At 40.4% G+C, this 15,956-nt stretch overlaps 1 protein-coding gene and 1 long non-coding RNA gene across 34 annotated transcripts in view; one reads left to right on the top strand and one right to left on the bottom strand.

Moving 5' to 3' along the window:
- Nucleotides 1–15,956, top strand: part of FGGY (FGGY carbohydrate kinase domain containing) — a 452,310-nt gene that overhangs the window by 365,757 nt on the left and 70,597 nt on the right. The gene's annotated exons all lie outside the window — the stretch shown is intronic.
- LOC123568601 (uncharacterized) overlaps nt 1–15,956 on the bottom strand; it is a 107,050-nt gene that overhangs the window by 53,121 nt on the left and 37,973 nt on the right. For 2 of the 4 annotated variants that reach the window (XR_006691982.3, XR_012419599.1), the window contains exons 1-2: nt 10,516–10,754; nt 7,353–7,395 (exon numbers count right to left, since the gene is read on the bottom strand). This is a non-coding gene — a long non-coding RNA (uncharacterized lncRNA). Of the gene's footprint in view, nt 1–7,352; nt 7,396–10,515; nt 10,755–15,956 lie in introns of those variants that run through there. The other 2 variants (XR_012419598.1, XR_012419600.1) reach the window with 1 other exon arrangement.

Raw genomic sequence — 15,956 nt, 5'->3', positions numbered from 1 at the left:
TTTCTTCAGAAAGTTGAGCAATTCCTGCCAGCACCTCAACTGTTCCAGCAAGTCAGATGTTTTGTCTTCTCATGGACCACACATCTGGTGGTTAGATGGAGGATTTCACTTCTTATCTAGATAGGCCGATTTTGGTAGACTCAGCCAGAGTCACCTCCTTCAGATGCTGGGAAGGCTGGGGAGAATCCAGAGGACCCAGACAATAGAGGTAGGGAAAAGTTTTATATGCTTGAGGAGACAAGGTTTCCGAATTTCATAGGCCCCTGAATGGATGATTTTCAGCCAGGGGTGGAGTCCTATACCTTTCTTGGGTGATATCAATGGATCCACAGCTGTAGATTTTGCTTGTAGCTATTGTAGACTCTGTGTATGTCAATTCTGGGAGAATTTTATCAGGGAAAGGGAGACTGGATGGAATTTTCTGGTGAGGCCTTAATGAAAGATTGGCCAACAACAAGATCTATTGATATTGCAAATTTTGAAACATGCTGACAATTCCTAGCTTCCTTGTTCTGTTCTTTTATCCATTCAGATTCTCCTTCTCTTAGTTTGTCTCCGTCTCTCTTCCCCTGTCCTTTCCTGCTTTCTCTCCCTTTAGACATCTAAAGTCTTCTTACTATTTCTTTGTCAAATTCGGATCTCACAAAGGAGACTGATACACCCATTCGTTCATTCTAAAGAACACAATGACTAATGCTATCTTAAAGAACTGTCCCTCTTTAGAAAGGGTGTTTTCCTTTTAGTAGTTTTCAAAACTGTGTCTTTACTGAAGAGTACAATCTCCTTGAGGACAAATATTCTCGAAGGCAAATCATGATCACCTTTATATCTGCAGTGTAATGAATAATATGGAATCAAGCCACAGATATGCTGCTCTTACGGTAAAAGTTTAGCTATTGAATAGGTGGGAGGGGACACAAAGAAGGCAGTCCACTTCCCCTCCCTTTACCCTTAGGAATGTGGAATCCCTGTAGTCTTGACCTCTGTGACCTTTCTACTTGATCCCTCCCCCATCATCAGTAGAGTACAAAATGATCCTCTATAATTCTGAATATCTTGGAAAACAAATAATTATAATTAGAAGCTGAGAGTGTTCCATAACACTTCTCTAGGCTCCCAGGTCCTGGAAAATCAACAAACTGGAAAAAAACTAAGTTTATGAAATATCACTATGCTTACACTTTCTAAACACAGACAGTTAAAAGATTCTAAGAAATACAAGGACAAATAAATAAAACAAGAAGCAGTTTCAAGTCATTGTGAGAGAAAACCCAATCAAATGGCAAAGAGACAGCAACATGAAATGACCCTCCACTTTCTGTTTCCTTTAGGCCCCCTGCAGATGTCATTAACTTTCTGTAATTTCTTATCTTCAGGGGCAGTTTTTATTCAAGTCTTTTTAGACAAAACAAGCTTTAATTCCAGCAGTGCTATTTGTCTTGAACCACTACCCCTCACCCTTGAAAAGAAGGAGTGGAGGAAGCATCTGAAGCAAAAATCAGTAAAAGGAGACAGTGACAAGAGATCAAAATGCATTCAGCAGTCAGTTTAAGGGGAGTACCAGTGTAAAGAAAATAAGCCCTTGGAATCAGCCAATTAATCACAGACCTTCCTTCCTCCCACTGTGTGAGCGTTGCCACCCCTGTAAATCACTGACTCCATGCACTCCCACCATCAACTTTCCCTGTCACGTTCCAGACAGACTCCTGTGTCTTCAAGACCAATACATATAAGTGGCCAGTTGAGAGCTGTGATTACTCACCCTTTCTGTAATGTGTGCCCACAAGATAAACCATCCATGCCGACCGCAGTGGTCGGTCTACCCTTGAGGTCAGTCCTTGCAAACATCCTCATTGCTCAGCTGAAACCTCTCCTTCTGTTCTTTTTCATGAAATTCACTTCATTTAGAGCCAGTTATACTTATCACCTGTTCTGCATTTCAGAGCCTATGATTTTTGTGTATAGCATGTCTCCCATTCTGTTTTATTTTGTAAGAGTCAACTTTCTGTGATTTTTTTTTTTTTTAGCTCTATTTGGCTTTCTGTCACCATAAATACCAGTTTTGCTATTTGCAAAATAAAGCTGATTATCATTATCTTAGTTTCCAGAGGTTAGGAAAAACTGAAATACTTAGATGTTCAGAAGTATGAAACCATCCCATTTCTTAGTGCCTTCAATTTAATTTACTTGCACTTTTTTTTCTTTTTCTGGAATACTAACATTTCATGTTCATTGGGGATAAAAGAAAATGTAATTAAGATGAAAGAAAATATGAAAACATTTATCTTGTTATCCTAAAATAATCTATTTTAAATTATTTAGTTATTAACTATTTAATATTATGGTTTCTATTCTCTTAGTCTTTTTGTACACATTTTTAAATCATTTTATAGTTTTAAATTACAAAACATATTATACAATGCATAAAGTTTTATCTTTATAGACCTTTTTCCTATACTCAAAAATATGTAGTAACCTTCTTTATTTATCATTTTTGTAGGCTGCATAATTTTCTACCTGATAGAATATATTATAGCTTATTTCACCAGTCCTCCAGACTTGAATATTTAGGTTTTCTCCATTGTTTTAAAGAATGCTGCAACTGACATCTCTGTAACTAAATGTTTACACACATCCTAAATTATCTCTGTAAAATAAAATTAGAGGCATATAATTGTTCCAGCAAAAAGTGTGCCCAACATTTAGGGTTCTGATACATAGTAATAATTTATACTCCCATCAGTAGGGTCTGAAAACTCAGGGTTTACATTTCTTGTATATAAGGAATCTTTTGCCATGGATTTTAGTTCCATTTTAGTTCTGTTTAGCTTTCATCTCCAAGCCTCTTATAATCCTACTTATTTCACATATGGTCCTGATATTATCAGCTTTTTTTTTGTTGTTTTTTTTAGTAGCCTTTTGCCCTTTGCTGCTTAAGCATGTGTTTCTGGATGAGATTCTGATTCCTAATTAAATAGATTCAGATTACTGATTGAATTTTCTGAGTATCCTGTCCCATATGTCAATGTCCCTCAGAAAGTCAACAGAAAACTTTGGAAGGGCATAATAATCATTGAAAGAAGAATTCAATTAAGAATATGAAGTTGGACCTAACATTCATTACCCTTATTGCCACACCTGGTTAACAATACATTATTTTTTTTAAGAGTTTTCTCGACCCCTCCGGGGAAGAAAAAAAAAAAAAAAACAGAATAAAACAAAAATAGATCAAGTTCTGATTAATTATAAAACCTCTGGTTCCAATGCAGTTTGCAGAATGATACCATGGATATAAAAGTCAAAACATTAGCTGAAAATTGTAATTTTTTAATGAAATTATTTCAATATAAGATACATATCATTTGACTCTCCTGTTCCTTACAGAGTGATCCAAAAACAGGACCTGTTACTTTCCATCTATTGTCATTCATAGAGTCCTTGAAGCAACCCAGTGGTTGGTAGCAGCGACCTTTGTGCAGATGAGGACTCTGAAGCACAGAAATGTGGTATAACTTGTTTAATACAAAGCCCATGTTCTTTGTATTCCATCAGACCATATCCTATAAATACATACACATTGCTAGGGAAGTACACGATGGCAACTCAGACACCTCTCACAAGGTGGTATGGTTTATAAAAAATAGCATTACACATTTGTCATCATTCCTTGGTTGAGTGTCCCACACAGAAATAAAAATAAGCAGGGTGACCTCTTTGGTATGGAAATATTCTAATTCATTTCCCCAGAGAATGACCATACTCACTGGTATTATTTTGCTCTACTTATTTGCTTTTAATCATAATATATGCCTGTTTACTTTTTATAGACATAAAAAGGTAGATTTAAAAGGTACCTATGCTCTTTAGGTAGATATAAAAAGCACTTTAATTAAGAACATGAATTAAAAGATACTTCAATAATGAAGTACAATAGATTAAGGAGTACTTTAATAGACTAAAAGAACTTGAATTAAAAGATACTTAAATGCTGTTGTTATTAACACAAAGAATTAGGGTAACAAAATGTATTTTCCCAAATATCTCTCTCACCTCCCCCCTACAATTTTTATTCAGGAATGTAAGAATTGGGCTTTTATAAAAGCAACCAATGGCTAAACATCTACTAAGTTCTTAGAAACTTTGAAGGATTACAGAACTCTCTTTCTATAATAAGATTTACCTGTTTGACTTGATTTTGTTAAATAGGGCACTTCATACTGGTGTAAACCTAAACAAAAATGTTTAAGATTTATCTCATAGAAAGAAGTGCCTGTCAGTAATTAATTCCTCGCTCTAATTACTGTTTATGCCTTTACTTTTTATTATAAACGTTCCTTTTGGAATAAACTAGAAATGGGTTTTTTTTTCTTTACACTAAAATAACTGGTGAATAGCAATGAAATCCGTGCTATATAGTATTCAACACAGTAAATTAAGCTATGGATTCAAATGAGAGATCAGAAAAGACAAGGCTTTTAGTTAAATCAGTAATATTCTGTGATTGCGAAAATTGCCTTGAAAAATACACACACACACATACACACATATACACATACATACTACTAGAAAAAGTTTGAGGTTCGATTCAGAGTGTGGAAGGTACAGTGTCTTAAAAGAGTTTCAGTAGCAGCATTTAGGCAAATGATCAAGAATATGCAGAAGAAAACAAAAGAAATCATAATTATAGTTTCCTAACAGAGGTATTTGATCCTCTGCAGTGAATAATAAAAAACTAGCATGCGCTAGGATCAGAATCTTGAGTAGCATGTATTTAATTGTATGCATTTCAAAGAAATTTGAACATTTTAAAAAGTTATACCATATTAAAAGTTGTATAGATCACGCCTGTAATCCCAGCACTTTGGGAGGTCGAGGGGGGCAGATCACGAGGTCAGGAGATCGAGAACATCCTGGCTAACACGGTGAAACCCCATCTCTACTAAAAATACAAAAAAAAAAAAAATCTAGCCGGGTATGGTGGCAGGCACCTGTAGTCCCAGCTACTCAGGAGGCTGAGGCAGGAGAATGGCCTGAACCCAGGAGGCAGAGCTTGTAGTGAGCAGAGATCGCGCCACTGCACTCCATCCTGAGCGACAGAGCGAGACTCCATCTCAAAAAAAAAAAAAAAGAAAAAGAAGTTGTATATAAAGACATTTTCTATAATATTATAATAATTTTACAAATGAGGAAACAGGGTTAGAGACAGTAAGTGAGTTACCAAAGCCAATGGCTAGAAAGTGATAGAGCCAGAATCCAAGTACTAACCTGAGATTCCCAAACCAAGGACTGTTCAGCTCAGCCACAACTGGAAATGGACTCTTACGGAGGTAAGTGATTACCATTATTTTAAAAACTAGTATCAGAAATAGATGACAAGAATTTAAATATATATCAAAATATCCCTTTGGTAAATGTTGGTGTCCTCACAGGTAAACAGAAGGCACCCTCAAATTAGAGTAATTTGAGAGTGTTTAAAAGAGGGACTGTTTACAAAATTGCAGTCATAGAGACAGAGAAATCACTGGGAGAATGTGACCCTGGGGTTTGTAACAGCTGGGCCTGTAGAGGCGAGCGAACAGTGCAGTTACTGGAAGCCCAGAAAAGAGGGCTGTGTGGAGACTGCACAGTGACCCTGGAAGAAAAGGGCTGCACTGTTAACCCTATTCTCCCTCTATTCTCCCTCTCCCTAATCTCCTGCCAGCCTCACCATTGGCTGGAATCAGTCAGAGAGCAAGGGAACCTGTTGATGTATTCTGTATAAGGCCACATCTCTAAGCTCAGAGGAGGGTGGGAAGAGATCTTCAGAAGCCCTGGGAGATATTCAACTGAGTCACCCAGCCTGGACTATTCAGAGTGGTCTGCAGGCTAGAGGACAGTCTCTAAATGGTTAGTTCAGGTTTGCTGTGAAGCAAGGAACTTGCATCAGAATGTAAATCAATTATGTCACCAAGTATACTGTTTAGTTCAGCTGTCATTTTATTCATAGCAGGATGTTCTCAATTAAGGAATCGGTGTGCTGGCTTACATCCTGGGGCAAACTCCTTTCACCATTACAGACGGGCCCTTTGAATAGCACTGAACTAGAATCCTTGCTCTGTAGGTAATGATAAAAACACTGGAATCCCTTTCTTTGCTTTGATTTTCCTACCTTACCTTCTGCTAAAGAGAAGAAAACAAGTATTTGTCTGTACCTATCCTGAGCCTGGCACTGTGCTAAGGTACTTTAGATGACATTTAATTCTTGCAAGTTAGATAATTCACTTCATCTTTACAGACAAGAAACAGGCCCAGAAAGTTTAAGTCATGTGCCTATGGTCTAACAGCTAGCAAGTGACAGAGCCAGCACCCAAGTCCAGATCTGACTCCAAAGTCCATGCCCCTCACTGTTTGTAGGCTATCCAAGGACTGTGCTTAAACTTATCTGACATTAACACCAAGAAATAAAGCAGCGTTGTTGGAGGATTGCCTTATATGGAGACCTATGACTATGTTCTGTATACATATGCTATTCATGATTCCGGGGAATAGATACAACCCAGCTTCCCCCAAATCAGATAGCACTGTTTGTGAATACGATGTTACTCCATGTTATAAGGCCTTGCCCAGCCCAGCCAGCCAGGTCAGAGATGAATTCAGTTTGTTTCTAAGTGGCTGTTGTCTGTTGCCATCTCTTTTTAAACCTGGGAGGTCGAGAAGAAGACAGGGAGAAAGAATTCATGAGAGGGATGCATTTCCTTAGAAATGTTATTAATTGGCTGGGCAAAACAAAAGAAGGAAATAACATAGCTGCTCCTTACTAAGTAAAGGCATCTTCTTCCCTTATCTCATTAAAAATTAAAAGCACTCTTGGTTTAAGTAGGGCAAATTAGTAATTAAGTGCTATATAATGAACTTGTATAAACAGAATATTGAAGGGGAAGCCAAATTAATCACTCTGCTGGCTTGTTTTTGCCCCCATTAATGCACCTTTTACTCAGGTCCTTCCTGTGATACCAGGATGCATTTTCTGCTCTCCTCCGCTGCTGGAGATTGGGTGGGCTGTGATAGCCTGGCTGACAGATGACAGTGGACTAGATCTGGAAAAGTCGTGTGTGGGGGCCTCAATTCAAAGTAGGTGATGAGGATGGCTGTTTCATTTTTTAAGCCAAAGCTCATCAGTACAAGCCTACATGTGACAGGAACACCCTTAGACAGTAGCAGGACAAGGAAGAATTAGACACAATGTCAGTACCCAAGGAATTCCCAGTCTACTGGTGGGGGGAGGTTGGACACAGATGAATACAATTGTGAAAAAGTCTAAGGTAATGGCAAAGACTATTTGCTTGGGCTCAAATCTTGGCTCTGCCACTTACCTTGGGTGAGTTACTTAGTTTCTCTGTGTCTCAGAGGCCTCACCTGTAAAAGATAACAGTAGAGATCTATTATCTTGTAACTCATGTTGTAAGGAGTAAACATGTTACTGCATATAAAGCAAAATAGTCTTATTAATGTTGGCTATTCTTTAAGTTGCAATTACTCTGCAATGGAATGGTGGAGCATTTGAGGAGTGACTTCCACTGTCTAAAGAGGGCTGGGAAAGTCTTCCAGAGGAGGCAGCCTTTGGCTGGTGATGGAGCTAGAACTCAGGGCACCGTGGAAGCCCCCAGGCCTATGCTCTTCATCTTTGCAGCAAAGTGCCTCCTCTGAAGGCAGAAGAAAGAGCTTCGGCCTCAACCCGGGACAAATACCTCTCCATTTCAGCTCAACATAGTAAATATTAGTAATGACGGCTGGATCCTCAGTCTTGTGATATTTTAGCAACTACCTGCCAAGTATGTGGGGTAAGGAGTAGAAAGAGTAAGTGAGCTGAGTCCATCACAGGCAGGGTAAGAGGAAATCAAATGGAGCAGCAGGAAGTAGCCCTCTAAGTCACCTTGCTGAACCTCACGGTGATGGCATCTCCTCGACTTGCTAGCTGTATGAACACACCTGGCTGGTCAAGCTACTTAATTTCTCTGAGCTCAGTTCCATATTAACTTACCCCATTGAGTTTCTGCAAAGATTCTGTGAATGAAAGCACATTTAACACAATGCCTGTTCAGCAGAAAAGTACTATTATCATTCCCTGTGTTCATTTGATCTTCACCACAACCCTATGAGGTAGGTGGTATCATTGTGCCACTCTATTAAGCAAGAAATTGAGGCACCAAGCTATTGAAAAGCTCACCTAAGATCACCTAGACGGTTAGTGGCTGAACGATGGTTTAAACTCAAGTGGGCTGGCTCCAGCCCTGCCCTCTGCATATTCCCCACAGCCCTGTGCTTTGGAGGGCACCTATAGCTACATTTGCATGTCACATGCTAGAAATAGGGTAGATGCTTCTCAAGGATGTCCAGACCTCTCACTCACTATTGAGGAAGAAGTTCTTTCCTTCTGTTTGAGGGAATGGTGGGGCAGAGCCTACAGCTATGGTGACCCTTTGACAGGTGGGGCAGGTAGAGCAGGCGCAAGTGACTCACCAGAGAGCATTAGCCCTAGGATGCAGTAGGAATGCAACTGTTGCACTGATCTTGGCAGTTTTGCTTAGCGAACAGAACGATTTATTTGTCATTCATACTCTGCTTCCATAAAGGATTTAAGAAAGCGTACAATAAGTGACTAAACAGGTTACTGGAATAAAACTCACAAGTTAGAAACAATGTAAAAAGAGGAAAATACGCCTGTAATCCCAGCACTTTGGGAGGCCGAGACGGGTGGATCACGAGGTCAGGAGATCGAGACCATCCTGGCTAACACGGTGAAACCCCGTCTCTACTAAAAAAATACAAAAAACTAGCCGGGCGCGGTGGCGGGCGCCTGTAGTCCCAGCTACTTGGGAGGCTGAGGCAGGAGAATGGCGTGAACCCGGGAGGCGGAGCTTGCAGTGAGCTGAGATCCGGCCACTGCACTCCAGCCTGGGCGGCAGAGCGAGACTCCGTCTCAAAAAAAAAAAAAAAAAAGATGAAAATACACACACACACACACACACACACACACACACACACACACACAAAAACATGGGACGATACCAGCAAAGGACAAGGTGATTTGATTCTGTATCAGGTAGGAGAAAAGTACTAGAAAAGTATGAATACTAATATTTGTACTCAAAGTACTGCCAAAGGATGTTGAAAATCAGATTGTTTAACTCTAGATTGGTGAGTGCCACACCAAATATCTATGGGACAGATCTGGCTTATCTATGGTCTCTGACCTGGACTAGGCAGTTATTATTATGTTTTTAATGAGGTCTCACTCTGTTGCCCAGGCTGGAGTGCAGTGACATAATCATGGCTCACAGCAGCCTCAAACACCTGTTCAAGCAATCCCCTAGGGGGTTATTTTGACTGAACTCCACGCAAGCAAGGCAAAACTGGGAAATATGTGAAGTCATGTGGAGTCAAAGAAGTATACCAATTCTTTAAAAGAGAGCACGTTTTTCCTTATACCAAATTCTAAAATACTTATTTCTTTTAAAAGGAACTTAGAAATCATTCCATGGAACTCTTATAGAAGAAGGCAGAATTCATTATATACCACCTTGCTGAGAGCCTAGATCATGACATTGAAACCTGACTTTGGGTCTAGGATAGGCTGGGTTTATAGCTTTTTGGAGATGTCACTTGATAACTCAGGGATACCAAGAATACCCAGTTTGGTAGATAGATAGCATGTCCCTTCACCTTTTCCCATGAATATTCTTTCCCTTGGCCAGCTTTGCAAACAAAGTTGTGTTACTGACCTAGGAGTGTCTCATAGGACCTCAGTACTAAAGCTTTGTACCAGCCTGGCATCAGAGAAGTGCTAAAATGAAGCACCCATCAATCGAGAAGGGCAACAGATGTTGAAGCATATCAAATGTCAGTAAACAGCAAGCCCACAGAGACTGCTGAACTTGGCATCCTCATAGCAAAAATACCCTGGTGCCTTTAAGAGAGAACGCCGTGGACTTTTATAAACCACATTAAGTGATGTATTTTTTTCTCCATTTGGACAATTGCTACCCTATGAAATATTTTCCCTGAAAGATGGTCTGCTCTCCTCTATTTTTTTTTTTAATATCTACTTTTTTAAGGGCAAACTTAATGCTCACAGAGTGTTCTAGGCTCTCAGCCCTGGATATAGGTCTCCAGTAATTGAGAGGAGTTTCATGTTCAGCTTATCTAGTACCCTCTCTTTTACTATTAGCAGTATGATTCATATTATAAGTAATAAATCGGGCCATATTTCAATCCTATAGCTGTGCACTAAATTAGACCCTTTACCTCTCTAAGCCTGCTTACTTATTTGTATAAAAATAAGACTATTAAGAGCACATACCTCATGCAATTGTTGTGAAAATTAAATGAGATGATATGTAGAAAGTATTTGGCACAGTTACTGGTATGAATAAACTCTCAATGAGAGGTATACAAAATTATAGTAATATTTATGATGATAACTATTATTACTATTAGCTGACTATAAATCACATGCTGTATTGATGCTTTACGTACATTACCGAAAGATGGGTGGGCTGGTCCTTTGCCTGCTTGCTCTCAGAGAGTGCTCCTTCCCCTGCTCTGCTGTGTATTACACTTCCTAGGCTCCCTTGCACCTGTCCTCTGGGCAGGCTTGGTCAATGGGAGATGCCGTTGGGAGAATGACTGATGTGCAGGCAGAAGTCAGGTCTTTTCTCCTATTCACTATAGCAGCAGCTGCATCTTCTATCTGATTCCAGCTCCCAGCCTTTCTCAGGTCCCTGTTCTGGCCACTCAGCTTTTCTTTGGTTTCTGTTCTAGACTGACATTCCCTGCTTCTGGCTCTGGTCACACCACTGCCTCCTGTCATCCCTTGATTCCTAAGAGGGGTAGCATCTGTGTGCTGTTGGTAACCGCTGTGTGGCTTCAACAACCTGTTTGGCTTCTAGTTGTCTTCTGTCACCAATAAAACTAATTTCCTTTTTATTATTATTATTTTATTTTGTGAGACACAGTCTCACTTTGTCGCCCAGGCTGGAGTGCAGTGGCGCGATCTTGGCTCACTGCAAGCTCTGCCTGCCGGGTTCACGCCATTCTCCTGCCTCAGCCTCCTGAGTAGCTGGGACTACAGGCACCCACCACCATGCCTAGCTAATTTTTTGTATTTTTTTTTTAATAGAGACGGGGTTTCACCATGTTAGCCAGGATTGTCTCGATCTCCTGACCTCATGATCCGCCCGTCTCGGCCTCCCAAAGTGCTGGGATTACAGGGGTGTGCCACCGCGGCCAGCTGAAACTAATTTCTTATATTTAATTCCTCCTGTTCAAAGACCTAGAGTAGTTTCAGCTACCCTGACTGGACTCTGACTGATATCGTTGCTTTTAAATACTAAAAGAAAAGGTAGTCCTTATAGAGAATTCACTTCTCCTCCTCTCCGTGTTGGAATGAGCCAAGCCAACTGGAAAAGGGATGGCCAGTTATCATGGAGAGAAATTCACTTTGACTAAAGCCCAAAAGACAATAAATTGACCTAAGCATCTTTGATGAATACTGCCTATACACCCAACTGAGTTTGGCATTGAGGCCAGAGCCTCAGGTAGCTTATCCCCTCTCTGAGGAGACAAAACTAGAGTCCAAGTCATAGCCAAGCACAGTACAAGATAGTGTCTAGTCAGAAGGAATAGGGACACCTCTTTCTTGAGCCAGAGCCCTGGACCATTCACTCTTCTAGATAAGTCACTATAATAGGTATGTGATTATTCTCATATGCCAAATGAGGAAATGGAGGCTCAGAGAGGGCAAGAGATTTGCCCAAAGTCACACTGCTATTAAGTAGTGGTCTTAGCAACTTAAGTCTGTATGTCCTAGAACTTATGTGTATTGGACTCACATCTGTTCCTCAAGGTTTTCTAAGCTTTTTGTCAGTTTCAAAGCAATAGTAAGAAAACTGCATACATAATTCATATTGCCCTGGTCTTGTAGAAATGACCTTACAGAAACAATATTCAGCCTTATTCACCTAATTCTCAGGACAGGTTTATGTGGAAAGTTTATTGTGTTCATTTTTTACAGATGAGAAAGCAGAATCAAAAAAGTAAAGGAACTTACCCAAGGTCACACCAAACGTTCATATTCAACCTGGAATTTGAATGCAAGTTTTTCTGTCCCCAGGCACATGCTCTTTCCACTTGGGGACATCTAAGAACTGGACCATATGTAGTATAGGACCAAGTGTTTTTTAGAATTTCTTTTCTTTTTTTTTTTTTTTTTGAGATGGAGTCTCACTCTGTCACCTAGGCTGGAATTCAGTAACGCGATCTTGGCTCACTGCAACCTCCACCTCCCTGGTTCAAGTGATTCTCCTATCTCAGCCTCCCAAGTAGCTGGGATTACAGGCGCCTGCCACCACACCTGGCTAATTTTTGTATTTTTAGTAGAGACAGGATTTCACCATATTGGCTAGGCTGGTCTCAAACTCCTGACCTCAGGTGATCTGCCCGTCTTGGCCTCCCAAAATGCTGGGATTATAGGCGTGAGCCACCTCATCCGGCCTAGACATTTTTTTAAAAGGTTGGGGAGCAAGGCCAGGTTCCCCATCTTCCAGGAACAGACAGTTGGGTTAGAGAAGTATATATAAAGTGACCTGAAACCAGAGAGCGCCGTTGCATAATCTACTCTCTGGTAGTGACTACCAGCAGGAAAGAGAAGCCTGGCTTTGTGTAAGAAATGGGGCTTGAAATGGGCTGGAGTGGAAACATTAACTTAGGACAGGCAGAGAAGCAGCAGGAAAAGGACTTTTTAGATAGAGGTGCTGGTGAGAGCAAAGGAACAGATGCAGACAGAACGGAGATCAATGTTAACTCCTGGGAAGGGTCCCAGTTCAGGAGTGGTGAAAGAGAAAGTTGGAGAGATAGGACCACAGTTGTTTACAGGTGGGGTTTTTAACCACAAACAGATCAGTTAGGAATTTGATCAGCAGTCTTGGTAGTACTTTTTGCTCAGTATTCCCTTAACCTTTAACTGTCTTTTAAAAAGATGTTGCAAGCTGGTAGTCTCACTTAAAAAAAAAAAAATAAGTGCTTCTTAGATAATACTGCTTTCTGCTTAAGAAAAATAGCTTGTAAATTAGTTCAGCCTATGAGTAATAATAAAAGTTTATTACTCATCTCTCACAGTTTTGAAGAGTCTCTAAAATAGAAGGGAATACTCTTTAAATGCCCCTAAAATGCTATCCTCTTTCACTACAGTTCATTTGTGTATAGGGTGTTATAAAAGAACACATTTGAGAATTTCAGGATGGAGAAAGCACCTTCTGAAGCAATGTCATTGAGAGACGGGGAGCAAGCCGCTTTCCACCAGCTCAAAATCTACTCCCTCCTCCCTCCCCAGCCCCCTCCCTGACATCTTGGCCTAGAGAGGAGCCTGTGTGTTGGATAGAATTGATGGCAGTGAAATTCCTACCAAGCTGGCCCTTTCAGTTTCACCTGTCAGCATCTCTGATGAAGAGGGATCTTGACAAACCAGACCGGTTTGGATAATTGAACTACAGCAGTTGTCTTCATCTCAGTAAACTGACTAACCACTGCAGAGGCTGGAGGAGAAATTTATAGAAAATCCTAAAATGGAAATTGAAGCAAGCGTTTCAATGACTAGGAAACAACAGGCTTTAGTGAGTTTCCAGCATATTATAGTATGGTGGGGCGCTGGGACTCCTGTCTTCAAGGGGCCCCTAAAAGTGATAGAGGGGATTCATTTAGTATGTGCCAGCTGCCATTTAGGCACTTTTTGGTTATTAGCTCACTTAGTCCTCACAGCGGTCCAGTGAGATCCTGATATCAGTTGTACTTTGCACACAAGGAACCTGAATCGCCAAGAGGCCACACGCTTTCCCAAGGTTACATAGCTGGTAAGAGGTGAAGCTCAGATACAAACCCAGATTCTGACTCTGGTCTGTTCACTCTAAATACTGAAACCCATCTCTATAAAGCTCCTTTGGGAAACTCATCTTGGTCAGGCCCACCTCTATACGGCCCTACCCCCATGTGCCCATCTCTTGCACTGCCCTTAGATGTTGCCATATTTGCTGATCTCACTCAAATGTGAGCTTCCATATAAGGGTCCAAGTCTTACTCGTCCTTAGCCAGTAGTTGGTGCTGGATACATGTGTGTTGTACCAGACTGGAGGTGAAGTTTTACAGAGAATTTGTAATCTCCCTGAAGCTGGCTAAGAAGGCAGCCACCTGTGACTAGTTACACAGAAACCCAGGCACTTAAAGTAGTGGCACTGCTGGGGGTGGACTTAGATTTAAAGTCGCTAGCAAGTAAAATCTGACCTGTGTCTCCAGAAACAACTTTACTTGTGCACATTAGCTCTGACTCTAAACTGCTCCTTAACGGTTCTCACTTGCTCTAATTTTTCAAAGACTGACTCCCCAGTCATTAGAGTCTGTTCTATTACTAATAACTCAGTGTATGATCTGGAACAAGAGATCTACCTCTTTGGGCCACAGTTTCCTCATCTTTAAACTGAAAGAATCAGATTCTGGTTTTCAAAAATGTAAAGCAGTGGAACCTTTGGGAGGCCAATATATAAAACAGAAGGTGAACTGTGTCTCTGGCTTATCCATCACACCCTCTTTCCCCACTGCCTGGCAGCCTTGGAGGGTCTTTGCTGAACATAAGCACTGGACTAGATCTTTCCAAAGGAAATAACCCAAAATATTTAAAATGTTTAATAATGATATTTAGTAATTCAATAATAAAGTAACTTCAAAATAGCCTAGCCTACCTTGAGAAAAGCAGGTTGGAGGGCCCTCACCATGGGATCACTGTGCCTGTCTGTGTTACTGTCAAACATTGTGTGTTCCAGACAGGGAGGGGTGTCAGCTCAGCCTGATAATGTACAGTGGATTGGGGAAGCTAAAGCCTCTGGGCCTCATTCTCCTTGGCTGAAAACAGACTGCGTGTCATGGCACTGGTGAATTAGAAATTCTATCCAGCCACTCTTGGAGATTGATTTTCCGTCTGGGGATCTGACCTCTTGCTTCACTAGCAGAGGGGATCAGACTGTTCTGGGAGGAGTCAATGAGCTGGCCCTCAGAAAAGCCTTCCCTTTCTTTTTTGTTCTTTTATTTTCTTTTTTTTAACTGTATGTTTCAAAGGGAAAGTCTGATTACTTTGGGGACTTAACACTACCAGTCTGAATTCTTTTTGGTACTTAGAGCCTTGAGATATCCATACCACCCCCACATCCGTCCTTTGTGCTAGAAGATTACTGAAGATTTAATTCCATTTATGTCATTGGATTTGTAAAGAAAAAACCCTTTTGGATTCAAAGATGAAGGCCTCACTTACTTTATTTTTGTCATTTTCACAGACCCCTTATGCAAATGCCTCAAGAGTAAGAATCTTGCTCAAGTGATTTTTGTATCTCCAATGGCGAACACGCAGCCTGACGTAGAGTAGCTCCTTGGTAAATACGTGTTCATTCATTCAACAATACCCCCAAGGTACAATGATAAGCAAAATAACCATGGCCCTAATACTGATCACATCTGCAGTTGACTGAAAGAGACAGTTAAAAAGATAAGAACAAATAAATATATCTTGGGTTAAGTGCTATAAAGGAAAAGAACAGGTTCAATTGAAGGAAAAATTAGAATTGTTGATACATGAATGAAAGTAAATGACCCGAATTTCCAACTCTAAATCTCTGTCTCATTTCACCTCTTTGTAAATAATCATTGCTATTATTTTAAATATCACAACCGCTGTCATTTCTTGTTTGCCCATAACTACATTCTAAACTCGGTGCTGACATCTTTGTATTTATTATATAAAATTCTCAAAATTACCCTGCCAGTTAGGCTTTCTTATCACTTATTCCAAATGAAAAAATAAGGTCCAGGGATTTGTTCATGATCGGAGAGCTAAGAAGTGTCAGAGATGAATTAACCCAAAGTTGGTCTGACAAAGC

This window comes from Macaca fascicularis, chromosome 1, assembly GCF_037993035.2.
Source record: "Macaca fascicularis isolate 582-1 chromosome 1, T2T-MFA8v1.1".
Taxonomy (NCBI): domain Eukaryota; kingdom Metazoa; phylum Chordata; class Mammalia; order Primates; family Cercopithecidae; genus Macaca; species Macaca fascicularis.
Note: the sequence above shows the minus strand (reverse complement) of the source record. Positions and strands in the feature narration are given on the sequence as shown.